The sequence below is a fragment of the Medicago truncatula genome, chromosome 2 (genome assembly GCF_003473485.1).
Source record: "Medicago truncatula cultivar Jemalong A17 chromosome 2, MtrunA17r5.0-ANR, whole genome shotgun sequence".
In the NCBI taxonomy this organism is placed as follows: Eukaryota; Viridiplantae; Streptophyta; class Magnoliopsida; order Fabales; family Fabaceae; genus Medicago; species Medicago truncatula.
The window spans coordinates 24806994-24827211 of NC_053043.1; positions in this window are offsets into that span (position 1 = coordinate 24806994).

Here is a 20218-nt window from a genome sequence, read left to right on the forward strand (position 1 = left end):
TCAATCCAAGATTAGTTTTAAAGAACTGGCTAGCGTTCGACGTAAAACTGATGAGTCAATAGATGATTATCTTAATAGATTCCGTCTTCTTAAGGCCAGATGCTTCACATCAGTGCCAGAACATAAATTGGTTGAAATAGCCGCAGGCGGCTTGGATTATTTTGTTCGAAAGAAGTTGGATACTCAATACCTTAGAGATATGGCACAGTTGACAGATAGAGTTCGACAAGTCGAAATGCTTAAGGCTGAAAAAGCCCGGAAAAATAGGTTCCCTAAAAGGGAGAAAGTTGCCTACGTAGATACAGGAGACAGTGACCCAAAATTCTATTGGGGGTCAGATACTGTCGAAGATAATGAAATAAATCTTGCAGAATTAAAAGATGGACCGCCCTATGCCTGCAAACTACTAAGGCCATCGAATGGAAAAAATCCTGAAGAACCTAAAAATGACAAATATCCTCCTAAAACATATACTTTCGATGTTTCTAAATGTGAAGAGATCTTCTATCTTTTAGTCACTCACGACACAATTTTGGTGCCTAAAAACATGAAATTGCCTCCTTTAGAACAAAGGAAAAAGAGAGGATTTTGTAAATTCCATGGGTTTTTGGGCCATAACTTATCGCGTTGTACTCGTTTCAGGGATTCTGTGCAGAAGGCTCTCGATGAGGGAAGGTTGAAATTTGGGGAGAAAACCAAACAGCCAATGCAAGTTGATGCTGACTGTAACAGCCCGATTTTTCGCTAGATTTATTTTTTTAATTGTTTTATTATGTGTTTATGTGTGATTGTGCGTGACCATTCATCATTGGGTGCATTTTCATGGGTTTCGTGTTAGAAGGGTAATTTAGTAATTTTAGACTTAGGGGTATTTTGGTCATTTTGTGTGGACGGGTAAATTATAAGTTTTGGTTAGAATTATTTTAGTGGTTACTGAAAACTGTTATTTTACTAAGTTACTAGACTAGTGATTAGTAGTTTACAGTTTAGTGATCGTTGGTGATATTTTGCCGAGAAATACTAAAATCCCCAAGTTCACTAAATTTGCTGGGGAAACTAATGAATCAACACTCGAACACATCGCTCGATAACTTATGGAGGCCGGGGATATGGCAAACAATGAGAATTTGAAAATGAAATATTTTCCAAGTTCCCTGCAAAAAATGCTTTTACTTGGTTTACAACATTGCCTCCCCATTCCATTGTTAGTTGGAATCAATTAGAAAAGGCTTTCCATGAACAATTCTACATGGGTCAATCCAAGATTAGTTTTGAAGAACTGGCTAGCGTTCGACGTAAAACTGATGAGTCAATAGATGATTATCTTAATAGATTCCGTCTTCTTAAGGCCAGATGCTTCACATCAGTGCCAGAACATAAATTGGTTGAAATAGCCGCAGGCGGCTTGGATTATTTTGTTCGAAAGAAGTTGGATACTCAATACCTTAGAGATATGGCACAGTTGACAGATAGAGTTCGACAAGTCGATATGCTTAAGGCTGAAAAAGCCCGGAAAAATAGATTCCCTAAAAGGGAGAAAGTTGCCTACGTAGATACAGGAGACAGTGACCCAAAATTCTATTGGGGGTCAGATACTGTCGAAGAGAATGAAATAAATCTTGCAGAATTAAAAGATGGACCGCCCTATGCCTACAAACTACTAAGGCCATCGAATGGAAAAAATCCTGAAGAACCTAAAAATGACAAATATCCTCCTAAAACATATACTTTCGATGTTTCTAAATGTGAAGAGATCTTCTATCTTTTAGTCACTGACGACACAATTTTGGTTCCTAAAAACATGAAATTGCCTCCTTTAGAACAAAGGAAAAAGAGAGGATTTTGTAAATTCCATGGGTTTTTGGGCCATAACTTATCGCGTTGTACTCGTTTCAGGGATTCTGTGCAGAAGGCTCTCGATGAGGGAAGGTTGAAATATGGGGAGAAAACCAAACAGCCAATGCAAGTTGATGCTGACTGTAAGAGCCCGATTTTTCGCTAGATTTATTTTTTTAATTGTTTTATTATGTGTTTATGTGTGATTGTGCGTGACCATTCATCATTGGGTGCATTTTCATGGGTTTCGTGTTATAAGGGTAATTTAGTAATTTTAGACTTAGGGGTATTTTGGTCATTTTGTGTGGACGGGTAAATTATAAGTTTTGGTTAGAATTATTTTAGTGGTTAGTGAAAACTGTTATTTTACTAAGTTACTAGACTAGTGATTAGTAGTTTACAGTTTAGTGATCGTTGGTGATATTTTGCCGAGAAATACTAAAATCCCCAAGTTCACTAAATTTGCTGGGGAAACTAATGAATCAACACTCGAACACATCGCTCGATAACTTATGGAGGCCGGGGATATGGCAAACAATGAGAATTTGAAAATGAAATATTTTCCAAGTTCCCTGCAAAAAATGCTTTTACTTGGTTTACAACATTGCCTCCCCATTCCATTGTTAGTTGGAATCAATTAGAAAAGGCTTTCCATGAACAATTCTACATGGGTCAATCCAAGATTAGTTTTGAAGAACTGGCTAGCGTTCGACTTAAAACTCATGAGTCAATAGATGATTATCTTAATAGATTCCGTCTTCTTAAGGCCAGATGCTTCACATCAGTGCCAGAACATAAATTGGTTGAAATAGCCGCAGGCGGCTTGGATTATTTTGTTCGAAAGAAGTTGGATACTCAATACCTTAGAGATATGGCACAGTTGACAGATAGAGTTCGACAAGTCGATATGCTTAAGGCTGAAAAAGCCCGGAAAAATAGATTCCCTAAAAGGGAGAAAGTTGCCTACGTAGATACAGGAGACAGTGACCCAAAATTCTATTGGGGGTCAGATACTGTCGAAGATAATGAAATAAATCTTGCAGAATTAAAAGATGGACCGCCCTATGCCTGCAAACTACTAAGGCCATCGAATGGAAAAAATCCTGAAGAACCTAAAAATGACAAATATCCTCCTAAAACATATACTTTCGATGTTTCTAAATGTGAAGAGATCTTCTATCTTTTAGTCACTGACGACACAATTTTGGTGCCTAAAAACATGAAATTGCCTCCTTTAGAACAAAGGAAAAAGAGAGGATTTTGTAAATTCCATGGGTTTTTGGGCCATAACTTATCGCGTTGTACTCGTTTCAGGGATTCTGTGCAGAAGGCTCTCGATGAGGGAAGGTTGAAATTTGGGGAGAAAACCAAACAGCCAATGCAAGTTGATGCTGACTGTAACAGCCCGATTTTTCGCTAGATTTATTTTTTTAATTGTTTTATTATGTGTTTATGTGTGATTGTGCGTGACCATTCATCATTGGGTGCATTTTCATGGGTTTCGTGTTATAAGGGTAATTTAGTAATTTTATACTTAGGGTATTTTGGTCATTTTGTGTGGACGGGTAAATTATAAGTTTTGGTTAGAATTATTTTAGTGGTTAGTGAAAACTGTTATTTTACTAAGTTACTAGACTAGTGATTAGTAGTTTACAGTTTAGTGATCGTTGGTGATATTTTGCCGAGAAATACTAAAATCCCCAAGTTCACTAAATTTGCTGGGGAAACTAATGAATCAACACTCGAACACATCGCTCGATAACTTATGGAGGCCGGGGATATGGCAAACAATGAGAATTTGAAAATGAAATATTTTCCAAGTTCCCTGCAAAAAATGCTTTTACTTGGTTTACAACATTGCCTCCCCATTCCATTGTTAGTTGGAATCAATTAGAAAAGGCTTTCCATGAACAATTCTACATGGGTCAATCCAAGATTAATTTTAAAGAACTGGCTAGCGTTCGACGTAAAACTCATGAGTCAATAGATGATTATCTTAATAGATTTCGTCTTCTTAAGGCCAGATGCTTCACATCAGTGCCAGAACATAAATTGGTTGAAATAGCCGCAGGCGGCTTGGATTATTTTGTTCGAAAGAAGTTGGATACTCAATACCTTAGAGATATGGCACAGTTGGCAGATAGAGTTCGACAAGTCGATATGCTTAAGGCTGAAAAAGCCCGGAAAAATAGATTCCCTAAAAGGGAGAAAGTTGCCTACGTAGATACAGGAGACAGTGACCGAAAATTCTATTGAGGGTCAGATACTGTCGAAGAGAATGAAATAAATCTTGCAGAATTAAAAGATGGACCGCCCTATGCCTGCAAACTACTAAGGCCATCGAATGGAAAAAATCCTGAAGAACCTAAAAATGACAAATATCCTCCTAAAACATATACTTTCGATGTTTCTAAATGTGAAGAGATCTTCTATCTTTTAGTCACTCACGACACAATTTTGGTGCCTAAAAACATGAAATTGCCTCCTTTAGAACAAAGGAAAAAGAGAGGATTTTGTAAATTCCATGGGTTTTTGGGCCATAACTTATCGCGTTGTACTCGTTTCAGGGATTCTGTGCAGAAGGCTCTCGATGAGGGAAGGTTGAAATTTGGGGAGAAAACCAAACAGCCAATGCAAGTTGATGCTGACTGTAACAGCCCGATTTTTCGCTAGATTTATTTTTTTAATTGTTTTATTATGTGTTTATGTGTGATTGTGCGTGACCATTCATCATTGGGTGCATTTTCATGGGTTTCGTGTTATAAGGGTAATTTAGTAATTTTAGACTTAGGGGTATTTTGGTCATTTTGTGTGGACGGGTAAATTATAAGTTTTGGTTAGAATTATTTTAGTGGTTAGTGAAAACTGTTATTTTACTAAGTTACTAGACTAGTGATTAGTAGTTTACAGTTTAGTGATCGTTGGTGATATTTTGCCGAGAAATACTAAAATCCCCAAGTTCACTAAATTTGCTGGGGAAACTAATGAATCAACACTCGAACACATCGCTCGATAACTTATGGAGGCCGGGGATATGGCAAACAATGAGAATTTGAAAATGAAATATTTTCCAAGTTCCCTGCAAAAAATGCTTTTACTTGGTTTACAACATTGCCTCCCCATTCCATTGTTAGTTGGAATCAATTAGAAAAGGCTTTCCATGAACAATTCTACATGGGTCAATCCAAGATTAATTTTAAAGAACTAGCTAGCGTTCGACGTAAAACTGATGAGTCAATAGATGATTATCTTAATAGATTCCGTCTTCTTAAGGCCAGATGCTTCACATCAGTGCCAGAACATAAATTGGTTGAAATAGCCGCAGGCGGCTTGGATTATTTTGTTCGAAAGAAGTTGGATACTCAATACCTTAGAGATATGGCACAGTTGGCAGATAGAGTTCGACAAGTCGATATGCTTAAGGCTGAAAAAGCCCGGAAAAATAGATTCCCTAAAAGGGAGAAAGTTGCCTACGTAGATACAGGAGACAGTGACCGAAAATTCTATTGAGGGTCAGATACTGTCGAAGAGAATGAAATAAATCTTGCAGAATTAAAAGATGGACCGCCCTATGCCTGCAAACTACTAAGGCCATCGAATGGAAAAAATCCTGAAGAACCTAAAAATGACAAATATCCTCCTAAAACATATACTTTCGATGTTTCTAAATGTGAAGAGATCTTCTATCTTTTAGTCACTGACGACACAATTTTGGTGCCTAAAAACATGAAATTGCCTCCTTTAGAACAAAGGAAAAAGAGAGGATTTTGTAAATTCCATGGGTTTTTGGGCCATAACTTATCGCGTTGTACTCGTTTCAGGGATTCTGTGCAGAAGGCTCTCGATGAGGGAAGGTTGAAATTTGGGGAGAAAACCAAACAGCCAATGCAAGTTGATGCTGACTGTAAGAGCCCGATTTTTCGCTAGATTTATTTTTTTAATTGTTTTATTATGTGTTTATGTGTGCTTGTGCGTGACCATTCATCATTGGGTGCATTTTCATGGGTTTCGTGTGAGAAGGGTAATTTAGTAATTTTAGACTTAGGGGTATTTTGGTCTTTTTGTGTGGACGGGTAAATTATATGTTTTGGTTAGAATTATTTTAGTGGTTACTGAAAACTATTATTTTACTAAGTTACTAGACTAGTGATTAGTAGTTTACAGTTTAGTGATCGTTGGTGATATTTTGCCGAGAAATACTAAAATCCCCAAGTTCACTAAATTTGCTGGGGAAACTAATGAATCAACACTCGAACACATCGCTCGATAACTTATGGAGGCCGGGGATATGGCAAACAATGAGAATTTGAAAATGAAATATTTTCCAAGTTCCCTGCAAAAAATGCTTTTACTTGGTTTACAACATTGCCTCCCCATTCCATTGTTAGTTGGAATCAATTAGAAAAGGCTTTCCATGAACAATTCTACATGGGTCAATCCAAGATTAATTTTAAAGAACTGGCTAGCGTTCGACGTAAAACTCATGAGTCAATAGATGATTATCTTAATAGATTTCGTCTTCTTAAGGCCAGATGCTTCACATCAGTGCCAGAACATAAATTGGTTGAAATAGCCGCAGGCGGCTTGGATTATTTTGTTCGAAAGAAGTTGGATACTCAGTACCTTAGAGATATGGCACAGTTGGCAGATAGAGTTCGAAAAGTCGATATGCTTAAGGCTGAAAAAGCCCGGAAAAATAGGTTCCCTAAAAGGGAGAAAGTTGCCTACGTAGATACAGGAGACAGTGAACCAAAATTCTATTGGGGGTCAGATACTGTCGAAGATAATGAAATAAATCTTGCAGAATTAAAAGATGGACCGCCCTATGCCTGCAAACTACTAAGGCCATCGAATGGAAAAAATCCTGAAGAACCTAAAAATGACAAATATCCTCCTAAAACATATACTTTCGATGTTTCTAAATGTGAAGAGATCTTCTATCTTCATAATTTTGGTGCCTAAAAACATGAAATTGCCTCCTTTAGAACAAAGGAAAAAGAGAGGATTTTGTAAATTCCATGGGTTTTTGGGCCATAACTTACCGCGTTGTACTCGTTTCAGGGATTCTGTGCAGAAGGCTCTCGATGAGGGAAGGTTGAAATTTGGGGAGAAAACCAAACAGCCAATGCAAGTTGATGCTGACTGTAAGAGCCCGATTTTTCGCTAGATTTATTTTTTTAATTGTTTTATTATGTGTTTATGTGTGCTTGTGCGTGACCATTCATCATTGGGTGCATTTTCATGGGTTTCGTGTGAGAAGGGTAATTTAGTAATTTTAGACTTAGGGGTATTTTGGTCTTTTTGTGTGGACGGGTAAATTATATGTTTTGGTTAGAATTATTTTAGTGGTTGCTGAAAACTGTTATTTTACTAAGTTACTAGACTAGTGATTAGTAGTTTACAGTTTAGTGATCGTTGGTGATATTTTGCCGAGAAATACTAAAATCCCCAAGTTCACTAAATTTGCTGGGGAAACTAATGAATCAACACTCGAACACATCGCTCGATAACTTATGGAGGCCGGGGATATGGCAAACAATGAGAATTTGAAAATGAAATATTTTCCAAGTTCCCTGCAAAAAATGCTTTTACTTGGTTTACAACATTGCCTCCCCATTCCATTGTTAGTTGGAATCAATTAGAAAAGGCTTTCCATGAACAATTCTACATGGGTCAATCCAAGATTAATTTTAAAGAACTGGCTAGCGTTCGACGTAAAACTCATGAGTCAATAGATGATTATCTTAATAGATTTCGTCTTCTTAAGGCCAGATGCTTCACATCAGTGCCAGAACATAAATTGGTTGAAATAGCCGCAGGCGGCTTGGATTATTTTGTTCGAAAGAAGTTGGATACTCAATACCTTAGAGATATGGCACAGTTGGCAGATAGAGTTCGACAAGTCGATATGCTTAAGGCTGAAAAAGCCCGGAAAAATAGGTTCCCTAAAAGGGAGAAAGTTGCCTACGTAGATACAGGAGACAGTGACCCAAAATTCTATTGGGGGTCAGATACTGTCGAAAATAATGAAATAAATCTTGCAGAATTAAAAGATGGACCGCCCTATGCCTGCAAACTACTAAGGCCATCGAATGGAAAAAATCCTGAAGAACCTAAAAATGACAAATATCCTCCTAAAACATATACTTTCGATGTTTCTAAATGTGAAGAGATCTTCTATCTTCATAATTTTGGTGCCTAAAAACATGAAATTGCCTCCTTTAGAACAAAGGAAAAAGAGAGGATTTTGTAAATTCCATGGGTTTTTGGGCCATAACTTATCGCGTTGTACTCGTTTCAGGGATTCTGTGCAGAAGGCTCTCGATGAGGGAAGGTTGAAATTTGGGGAGAAAACCAAACAGCCAATGCAAGTTGATGCTGACTGTAAGAGCCCGATTTTTCGCTAGATTTATTTTTTTAATTGTTTTATTATGTGTTTATGTGTGCTTGTGCGTGACCATTCATCATTGGGTGCATTTTCATGGGTTTCGTGTGAGAAGGGTAATTTAGTAATTTTAGACTTAGGGGTATTTTGGTCTTTTTGTGTGGACGGGTAAATTATATGTTTTGGTTAGAATTATTTTAGTGGTTGCTGAAAACTGTTATTTTACTAAGTTACTAGACTAGTGATTAGTAGTTTACAGTTTAGTGATCGTTGGTGATATTTTGCCGAGAAATACTAAAATCCCCAAGTTCACTAAATTTGCTGGGGAAACTAATGAATCAACACTCGAACACATCGCTCGATAACTTATGGAGGCCGGGGATATGGCAAACAATGAGAATTTGAAAATGAAATATTTTCCAAAATCCCTGCAAAAAATGCTTTTACTTGGTTTACAACATTGCCTCCCCATTCCATTGTTAGTTGGAATCAATTAGAAAAGGCTTTCCATGAACAATTCTACATGGGTCAATCCAAGATTAATTTTAAAGAACTGGCTAGCGTTCGACGTAAAACTCATGAGTCAATAGATGATTATCTTAATAGATTTCGTCTTCTTAAGGCCAGATGCTTCACATCAGTGCCAGAACATAAATTGGTTGAAATAGCCGCAGGCGGCTTGGATTATTTTGTTCGAAAGAAGTTGGATACTCAATACCTTAGAGATATGGCACAGTTGGCAGATAGAGTTCGACAAGTCGATATGCTTAAGGCTGAAAAAGCCCGGAAAAATAGGTTCCCTAAAAGGGAGAAAGTTGCCTACGTAGATACAGGAGACAGTGACCCAAAATTCTATTGGGGGTCAGATACTGTCGAAGATAATGAAATAAATCTTGCAGAATTAAAAGATGGACCGCCCTATGCCTGCAAACTACTAAGGCCATCGAATGGAAAAAATCCTGAAGAACCTAAAAATGACAAATATCCTCCTAAAACATATACTTTCGATGTTTCTAAATGTGAAGAGATCTTCTATCTTTTAGTCACTGACGACACAATTTTGGTGCCTAAAAACATGAAATTGCCTCCTTTAGAACAAAGGAAAAAGAGAGGATTTTGTAAATTCCATGGGTTTTTGGGCCATAACTTATCGCGTTGTACTCGTTTCAGGGATTCTGTGCAGAAGGCTCTCGATGAGGGAAGGTTGAAATTTGGGGAGAAAACCAAACAGCGAATGCAAGTTGATGCTGACTGTAACAGCCCGATTTTTCGCTAGATTTATTTTTTTAACTGTTTTATTATGTGTTTATGTGTGCTTGTGTGTGACCATTCATCATTGGGTGCATTTTCATGGGTTTCGTGTTAGAAGGGTAATTTAGTAATTTTAGACTTAGGGGTATTTTGGTCATTTTGTGTGGACGGGTAAATTATAAGTTTTGGTTAGAATTATTTTAGTGGTTACTGAAAACTGTTATTTAACTAAGTTACTAGACTAGTGATTAGTAGTTTACAGTTTAGTGATCGTAGGTGATATTTTGCCGATAAATACTAAAATCCCCAAGTTCACTAAATTTGCTGGGGAAACTAATGAATCAACACTCGAACACATCGCTCGATAACTTATGGAGGCCGGGGATATGGCAAACAATGAGAATTTGAAAATGAAATATTTTCCAAGTTCCCTGCAAAAAATGCTTTTACTTGGTTTACAACATTGCCTCCCCATTCCATTGTTAGTTGGAATCAATTAGAAAAGGCTTTCCATGAACAATTCTACATGGGTCAATCCAAGATTAATTTTAAAGAACTGGCTAGCGTTCGACGTAAAACTCATGAGTCAATAGATGATTATCTTAATAGATTTCGTCTTCTTAAGGCCAGATGCTTCACATCAGTGCCAGAACATAAATTGGTCGAAATAGCCGCAGGCGGCTTGGATTATTTTGTTCGAGAGAAGTTGGATACTCAATACCTTAGAGATATGGCACAGTTGGCAGATAGAGTTCGACAAGTCGATATGATTAAGGCTGAAAAAGCCCGGAAAAATAGGTTCCCTAAAAGGGAGAAAGTTGCCTACGTAGATACAGGAGACAGTGACCCAAAATTCTATTGGGGGTCAGATACTGTCGAAGATAATGAAATAAATCTTGCAGAATTAAAAGATGGACCGCCCTATGCCTGCAAACTACTAAGGCCATCGAATGGAAAAAATCCTGAAGAACCTAAAAATGACAAATATCCTCCTAAAACATATACTTTCGATGTTTCTAAATGTGAAGAGATCTTCTATCTTTTAGTCACTGACGACACAATTTTGGTGCCTAAAAACATGAAATTGCCTCCTTTAGAACAAAGGAAAAAGAGAGGATTTTGTAAATTCCATGGGTTTTTGGGCCATAACTTATCGCGTTGTACTCGTTTCAGGGATTCTGTGCAGAAGGCTCTCGATGAGGGAAGGTTGAAATTTGGGGAGAAAACCAAACAGCCAATGCAAGTTGATGCTGACTGTAACAGCCCGATTTTTCGCTAGATTTATTTTTTTAACTGTTTTATTATGTGTTTATGTGTGCTTGTGTGTGACCATTCATCATTGGGTGCATTTTCATGGGTTTCGTGTTAGAAGGGTAATTTAGTAATTTTAGACTTAGGGGTATTTTGGTCATTTTGTGTGGACGGGTAAATTATAAGTTTTGGTTAGAATTATTTTAGTGGTTACTGAAAACTGTTATTTAACTAAGTTACTAGACTAGTGATTAGACAGTGACCCAAAACTCTATTGGGGGTCAGATACTGTCGAAGATAATGAAATAAATCTTGCAGAATTAAAAGATGGACCGCCCTATGCCTGCAAACTACTAAGGCCATCGAATGGAAAAAATCCTGAAGAACCTAAAAATGACAAATATCCTCCTAAAACATATACTTTCGATGTTTCTAAATGTGAAGAGATCTTCTATCTTTTAGTCACTGACGACACAATTTTGGTGCCTAAAAACATGAAATTGCCTCCTTTAGAACAAAGGAAAAAGAGAGGATTTTGTAAATTCCATGGGTTTTTGGGCCATAACTTATCGCGTTGTACTCGTTTCAGGGATTCTGTGCAGAAGGCTCTCGATGAGGGAAGGTTGAAATTTGGGGAGAAAACCAAACAGCCAATGCAAGTTGATGCTGACTGTAACAGCCCGATTTTTCGCTAGATTTATTTTTTTAACTGTTTTATTATGTGTTTATGTGTGCTTGTGTGTGACCATTCATCATTGGGTGCATTTTCATGGGTTTCGTGTTAGAAGGGTAATTTAGTAATTTTAGACTTAGGGGTATTTTGGTCATTTTGTGTGGACGGGTAAATTATAAGTTTTGGTTAGAATTATTTTAGTGGTTACTGAAAACTGTTATTTAACTAAGTTACTAGACTAGTGATTAGTAGTTTACAGTTTAGTGATCGTAGGTGATATTTTGCCGATAAATACTAAAATCCCCAAGTTCACTAAATTTGCTCGGGAAACTAATGAATCAACACTCGAACACATCGCTCGATAACTTATGGAGGCCGGGGATATGGCAAACAATGAGAATTTGAAAATGAAATATTTTCCAAGTTCCCTGCAAAAAATGCTTTTACTTGGTTTACAACATTGCCTCCCCATTCCATTGTTAGTTGGAATCAATTAGAAAAGGCTTTCCATGAACAATTCTACATGGGTCAATCCAAGATTAATTTTAAAGAACTGGCTAGCGTTCGACGTAAAACTCATGAGTCAATAGATGATTATCTTAATAGATTCCGTCTTCTTAAGGCCAGATGCTTCACATCAGTGCCAGAACATAAATTGGTTGAAATAGCCGCAGGCGGCTTGGATTATTTTGTTCGAGAGAAGTTGGATACTCAATACCTTAGAGATATGGCACAGTTGGCAGATAGAGTTCGACAAGTCGATATGATTAAGGCTGAAAAAGCCCGGAAAAATAGGTTCCCTAAAAGGGAGAAAGTTGCCTACGTAGATACAGGAGACAGTGACCCAAAATTCTATTGGGGGTCAGATACTGTCGAAGATAATGAAATAAATCTTGCAGAATTAAAAGATGGACCGCCCTATGCCTGCAAACTACTAAGGCCATCGAATGGAAAAAATCCTGAAGAACCTAAAAATGACAAATATCCTCCTAAAACATATACTTTCGATGTTTCTAAATGTGAAGAGATCTTCTATCTTCATAATTTTGGTGCCTAAAAACATGAAATTGCCTCCTTTAGAACAAAGGAAAAAGAGAGGATTTTGTAAATTCCATGTGTTTTTGGGCCATAACTTATCGCGTTGTACTCGTTTCAGGGATTCTGTGCAGAAGGCTCTCGAGGAGGGAAGGTTGAAATTTGGGGAGAAAACCAAACAGCCAATGCAAGTTGATGCTGACTGTAACAGCCCGATTTTTCGCTAGATTTATTTTTTTAACTGTTTTATTATGTGTTTATGTGTGCTTGTGTGTGACCATTCATCATTGGGTGCATTTTCATGGGTTTCGTGTTAGAAGGGTAATTTAGTAATTTTAGACTTAGGGGTATTTTGGTCATTTTGTGTGGACGGGTAAATTATAAGTTTTGGTTAGAATTATTTTAGTGGTTACTGAAAACTGTTATTTTACTAAGTTACTAGACTAGTGATTAGTAGTTTACAGTTTAGTGATCGTAGGTGATATTTTGCCGATAAATACTAAAATCCCCAAGTTCACTAAATTTGCTGGGGAAACTAATGAATCAACACTCGAACACATCGCTCGATAACTTATGGAGGCCGGGGATATGGCAAACAATGAGAATTTGAAAATGAAATATTTTCCAAGTTCCCTGCAAAAAATGCTTTTACTTGGTTTACAACATTGCCTCCCCATTCCATTGTTAGTTGGAATCAATTAGAAAAGGCTTTCCATGAACAATTCTACATGGGTCAATCCAAGATTAATTTTAAAGAACTGGCTAGCGTTCGACGTAAAACTCATGAGTCAATAGATGATTATCTTAATAGATTCCGTCTTCTTAAGGCCAGATGCTTCACATCAGTGCCAGAACATAAATTGGTTCCCTAAAAGGGAGAAAGTTGCCTACGTAGATACAGGAGACAGTGACCCAAAATTCTATTGGGGGTCAGATACTGTCGAAGATAATGAAATAAATCTTGCAGAATTAAAAGATGGACCGCCCTATGCCTGCAAACTACTAAGGCCATCGAATGGAAAAAATCCTGAAGAACCTAAAAATGACAAATATCCTCCTAAAACATATACTTTCGATGTTTCTAAATGTGAAGAGATCTTCTATCTTTTAGTCACTGACGACACAATTTTGGTGCCTAAAAACATGAAATTGCCTCCTTTAGAACAAAGGAAAAAGAGAGGATTTTGTAAATTCCATGTGTTTTTGGGCCATAACTTATCGCGTTGTACTCGTTTCAGGGATTCTGTGCAGAAGGCTCTCGAGGAGGGAAGGTTGAAATTTGGGGAGAAAACCAAACAGCCAATGCAAGTTGATGCTGACTGTAACAGCCCGATTTTTCGCTAGATTTATTTTTTTAACTGTTTTATTATGTGTTTATGTGTGCTTGTGTGTGACCATTCATCATTGGGTGCATTTTCATGGGTTTCGTGTGAGAAGGGTAATTTAGTAATTTTAGACTTAGGGGTATTTTGGTCTTTTTGTGTGGACGGGTAAATTATATGTTTTGGTTAGAATTATTTTAGTGGTTACTGAAAACTGTTATTTTACTAAGTTACTAGACTAGTGATTAGTAGTTTACAGTTTAGTGATCGTTGGTGATATTTTGCCGAGAAATACTAAAATCCCCAAGTTCACTAAATTTGCTGGGGAAACTAATGAATCAACACTCGAACACATCGCTCGATAACTTATGGAGGCCGGGGATATGCATGGCAAACAATGAGAATTTGAAAATGAAATATTTTCCAAGTTCCCTGCAAAAAATGCTTTTACTTGGTTTACAACATTGCCTCCCCATTCCATTGTTAGTTGGAATCAATTAGAAAAGGCTTTCCATGAACAATTCTACATGGGTCAATCCAAGATTAATTTTAAAGAACTGGCTAGCGTTCGACGTAAAACTCATGAGTCAATAGATGATTATCTTAATAGATTCCGTCTTCTTAAGGCCAGATGCTTCACATCAGTGCCAGAACATAAATTGGTTGAAATAGCCGCAGGCGGCTTGGATTATTTTGTTCGAAAGAAGTTGGATACTCAATACCTTAGAGATATGGCACAGTTGGCAGATAGAGTTCGACAAGTCGATATGCTTAAGGCTGAAAAAGCCCGGAAAAATAGGTTCCCTAAAAGGGAGAAAGTTGCCTACGTAGATACAGGAGACAGTGACCCAAAATTCTATTGGGGGTCAGATACTGTCGAAGATAATGAAATAAATCTTGCAGAATTAAAAGATGGACCGCCCCATGCTTGCAAACTACTAAGGCCATCGAATGGAAAAAATCCTGAAGAACCTAAAAATGACAAATATCCTCCTAAAACATATACTTTCGATGTTTCTAAATGTGAAGAGATCTTCTATCTTTTAGTCACTGACGACACAATTTTGGTGCCTAAAAACATGAAATTGCCTCCTTTAGAACAAAGGAAAAAGAGAGGATTTTGTAAATTCCATGGGTTTTTGGGCCATAACTTATCGCGTTGTACTCGTTTCAGGGATTCTGTGCAGAAGGCTCTCGATGAGGGAAGGTTGAAATTTGGGGAGAAAACCAAACAGCCAATGCAAGTTGATGCTGACTGTAAGAGCCCGATTTTTCGCTAGATTTATTTTTTTAACTGTTTTATTATGTGTTTATGTGTGCTTGTGCGTGACCATTCATCATTGGGTGCATTTTCATGGGTTTCGTGTGAGAAGGGTAATTTAGTAATTTTAGACTTAGGGGTATTTTGGTCTTTTTGTGTGGACGGGTAAATTATAAGTTTTGGTTAGAATTATTTTAGTGGTTACTGAAAACTGTTATTTAACTAAGTTACTAGACTAGTGATTAGTAGTTTACAATTTAGTGATCGTAGGTGATATTTTGCCGATAAATACTAAAATCCCCAAGTTCACTAAATTTGCTGGGGAAACTAATGAATCAACACTCGAACACATCGCTCGATAACTTATGGAGGCCGGGGATATGGCAAACAATGAGAATTTGAAAATGAAATATTTTCCAAGTTCCCTGCAAAAAATGCTTTTACTTGGTTTACAACATTGCCTCCCCATTCCATTGTTAGTTGGAATCAATTAGAAAAGGCTTTCCATGAACAATTCTACATGGGTCAATCCAAGATTAATTTTAAAGAACTGGCTAGCGTTCGACGTAAAACTCATGAGTCAATAGATGATTATCTTAATAGATTTCGTCTTCTTAAGGCCAGATGCTTCACATCAGTGCCAGAACATAAATTGGTTGAAATAGCCGCAGGCGGCTTGGATTATTTTGTTTGAAAGAAGTTGGATACTCAATACCTTAGAGATATGGCACAGTTGGCAGATAAAGTTCGACAAGTCGATATGATTAAGGCTGAAAAAGCCCGGAAAAATAGGTTCCCTAAAAGGGAGAAAGTTGCCTACGTAGATACAGGAGACAGTGACCCAAAATTCTATTGGGGGTCAGATACTGTCGAAGATAATGAAATAAATCTTGCAGAATTAAAAGATGGACCGCCCTATGCCTGCAAACTACTAAGGCCATCGAATGGAAAAAATCCTGAAGAACCTAAAAATGACAAATATCCTCCTAAAACATATACTTTCGATGTTTCTAAATGTGAAGAGATCTTCTATCTTTTAGTCACTGACGACACAATTTTGGTGCCTAAAAACATGAAATTGCCTCCTTTAGAACAAAGGAAAAAGAGAGGATTTTGTAAATTCCATGTGTTTTTGGGCCATAACTTATCGCGTTGTACTCGTTTCAGGGATTCTGTGCAGAAGGCTCTCGATGAGGGAAGGTTGAAATTTGGGGAGAAAACCAAACAGCCAATGCAAGTTGATGCTGACTGTAACAGCCCGATTTTTCGCTAGATTTATTTTTTTAACTGTTTTATTATGTGTTTATGTGTGCTTGTGTGTGACCATTCATCATTGGGTGCATTTTCATGGGTTTCGTGTTAGAAGGGTAATTTAGTAATTTTAGACTTAGGGGTATTTTGGTCATTTTGTGTGGACGGGTAAATTATAAGTTTTGGTTAGAATTATTTTAGTGGTTACTGAAAACTGTTATTTAACTAAGTTACTAGACTAGTGATTAGTAGTTTACAATTTAGTGATCGTAGGTGATATTTTGCCGATAAATACTAAAATCCCCAAGTTCACTAAATTTGCTGGGGAAACTAATGAATCAACACTCGAACACATCGCTCGATAACTTATGGAGGCCGGGGATATGGCAAACAATGAGAATTTGAAAATGAAATATTTTCCAAGTTCCCTGCAAAAAATGCTTTTACTTGGTTTACAACATTGCCTCCCCATTCCATTGTTAGTTGGAATCAATTAGAAAAGGCTTTCCATGAACAATTCTACATGGGTCAATCCAAGATTAATTTTAAAGAACTGGCTAGCGTTCGACGTAAAACTCATGAGTCAATAGATGATTATCTTAATAGATTTCGTCTTCTTAAGGCCAGATGCTTCACATCAGTGCCAGAACATAAATTGGTTGAAATAGCCGCAGGCGGCTTGGATTGTTTTGTTCGAAAGAAGTTGGATACTCAATACCTTAGAGATATGGCACAGTTGGCAGATAGAGTTCGACAAGTCGATATGCTTAAGGCTGAAAAAGCCCGGAAAAATAGGTTCCCTATACAGGAGACAGTGACCCAAAATTCTATTGGGTGTCAGATACTGTCGAAGATAATGAAATAAATCTTGCAGAATTAAAAGATGGACCGCCCTATGCCTGCAAACTACTAAGGCCATCGAATGGAAAAAATCCTGAAGAACCTAAAAATGACAAATATCCTCCTAAAACATATACTTTCGATGTTTCTAAATGTGAAGAGATCTTCTATCTTCATAATTTTGGTGCCTAAAAACATGAAATTGCCTCCTTTAGAACAAAGGAAAAAGAGAGGATTTTGTAAATTCCATGGGTTTTTGGGCCATAACTTATCGCGTTGTACTCGTTTCAGGGATTCTGTGCAGAAGGATCTCGATGAGGGAAGGTTGAAATTTGGGGAGAAAACCAAACAGCCAATGCAAGTTGATGCTGACTGTAAGAGCCCGATTTTTTGCTAGATTAATTTTTTTAATTGTTTTATTATGTGTTTATGTGTGCTTGTGCGTGACCATTCATCATTGGGTGCATTTTCATGGGTTTCGTGTTAAAAGGGTAATTTAGTAATTTTAGACTTAGGGGTATTTTGGTCATTTTATGTGGACGGGTAAAATATAAGTTTTGGTTAGAATTATTTTAGTGGTTACTGAAAATTGTTATTTTACTAAGTTACTAGACTAGTGATTAGTAGTTTACAGTTTAGTGATCGTTGGTGATATTTTGCCGAGAAATACTAAAATCGCCAAGTTCACTAAATTTGCTGGGGAAACTAATGAATCAACACTCGAACACATCGCTCGATAACTTATGGAGGCCGGGGATATGGCAAACAATGAGAATTTGAAAATGAAATATTTTCCAAGTTCCCTGCAAAAAATGCTTTTACTTGGTTTACAACATTGCCTCCCCATTCCATTGTTAGTTGGAATCAATTAGAAAAGGCTTTCCATGAACAATTCTACATGGGTCAATCCAAGATTAATTTTAAAGAACTGGCTCGCGTTCGACGTAAAACTCATGAGTCAATAGATGATTATCTTAATAGATTTCGTCTTCTTAAGGCCAGATGCTTCACATCAGTGCCAGAACATAAATTGGTTGAAATAGCCGCAGGCGGCTTGGATTATTTTGTTCGAAAGAAGTTGGATACTCAATACCTTAGAGATATGGCACAGTTGGCAGATAAAGTTCGACAAGTCGATATGATTAAGGCTGAAAAAGCCCGGAAAAATAGGTTCCCTAAAAGGGAGAAAGTTGCCTACGTACATACAGGAGACAGTGACCCAAAATTCTATTGGGGGTCAGATACTGTCGAAGATAATGAAATAAATCTTGCAGAATTAAAAGATGGACCGCCCTATGCCTGCAAACTACTAAGGCCATCGAATGGAAAAAATCCTGAAGAACCTAAAAATGACAAATATCCTCCTAAAACATATACTTTCGATGTTTCTAAATGTGAAGAGATCTTCTATCTTTTAGTCACTCACGACACAATTTTGGTGCCTAAAAACATGAAATTGCCTCCTTTAGAACAAAGGAAAAAGAGAGGATTTTGTAAATTCCATGTGTTTTTGGGCCATAACTTATCGCGTTGTACTCGTTTCAGGGATTCTGTGCAGAAGGCTCTCGATGAGGGAAGGTTGAAATTTGGGGAGAAAACCAAACAGCCAATGCAAGTTGATGCTGACTGTAACAGCCCGATTTTTCGCTAGATTTATTTTTCTAACTGTTTTATTATGTGTTTATGTGTGCTTGTGTGTGACCATTCATCATTGGGTGCATTTTCATGGGTTTCGTGTTAGAAGGGTAATTTAGTAATTTTAGACTTAGGGGTATTTTGGTCATTTTGTGTGGACGGGTAAATTATAAGTTTTGGTTAGAATTATTTTAGTGGTTACTGAAAACTGTTATTTAACTAAGTTACTAGACTAGTGATTAGTAGTTTACAGTTTAGTGATCGTTGGTGATATTTTGCCGAGAAATACTAAAATCCCCAAGTTCCCTAAATTTGCTGGGGAAACTAATGAATCAACACTCGAACACATCGCTCGATAACTTATGGAGGCCGGGGATATGGCAAACAATGAGAATTTGAAAATGAAATATTTTCCAAGTTCCCTGCAAAAAATGCTTTTACTTGGTTTACAACATTGCCTCCCCATTCCATTGTTAGTTCGAATCAATTAGAAAAGGCTTTCCATGAACAATTCTACACGGGTCAATCCATATTAATTTTAAAGAACTGGCTAGCGTTCGACGTAAAACTCATGAGTCAATAGATGATTATCTTAATAGATTCCGTCTTCTTAAGGCCAGATGCTTCACATCAGTGCCAGAACATAAATTGGTTGAAATAGCCGCAGGCGGCTTGGATTGTTTTGTTCGAAAGAAGTTGGATACTCAATACCTTAGAGATATGGCACAGTTGGCAGATAGAGTTCGACAAGTCGATATGCTTAAGGCTGAAAAAGCCCGGAAAAATAGGTTCCCTATACAGGAGACAGTGACCCAAAATTCTATTGGGTGTCAGATACTGTCGAAGATAATGAAATAAATCTTGCAGAATTAAAAGATGGACCGCCCTATGCCTGCAAACTACTAAGGCCATCGAATGGAAAAAATCCTGAAGAACCTAAAAATGACAAATATCCTCCTAAAACATATACTTTCGATGTTTCTAAATGTGAAGAGATCTTCTATCTTTATAATTTTGGTGCCTAAAAACATGAAATTGCCTCCTTTAGAACAAAGGAAAAAGAGAGGATTTTGTAAATTCCATGGGTTTTTGGGCCATAACTTATCGCGTTGTACTCGTTTCAGGGATTCTGTGCAGAAGGATCTCGATGAGGGAAGGTTGAAATTTGGGGAGAAAACCAAACAGCCAATGCAAGTTGATGCTGACTGTAAGAGCCCGATTTTTTGCTAGATTTATTTTTTTAATTGTTTTATTATGTGTTTATGTGTGCTTGTGCGTGACCACTCATCATTGGGTGCATTTTCATGGGTTTCGTGTTAGAAGGGTAATTTAGTAATTTTAGACTTAGGGGTATTTTGGTCATTTTGTGTGGACGGGTAAAATATAAGATTTGGTTAGAATTATTTTAGTGGTTACTGAAAACTGTTATTTTACTAAGTTACTAGACTAGTGATTAGTAGTTTACAGTTTAGTGATCG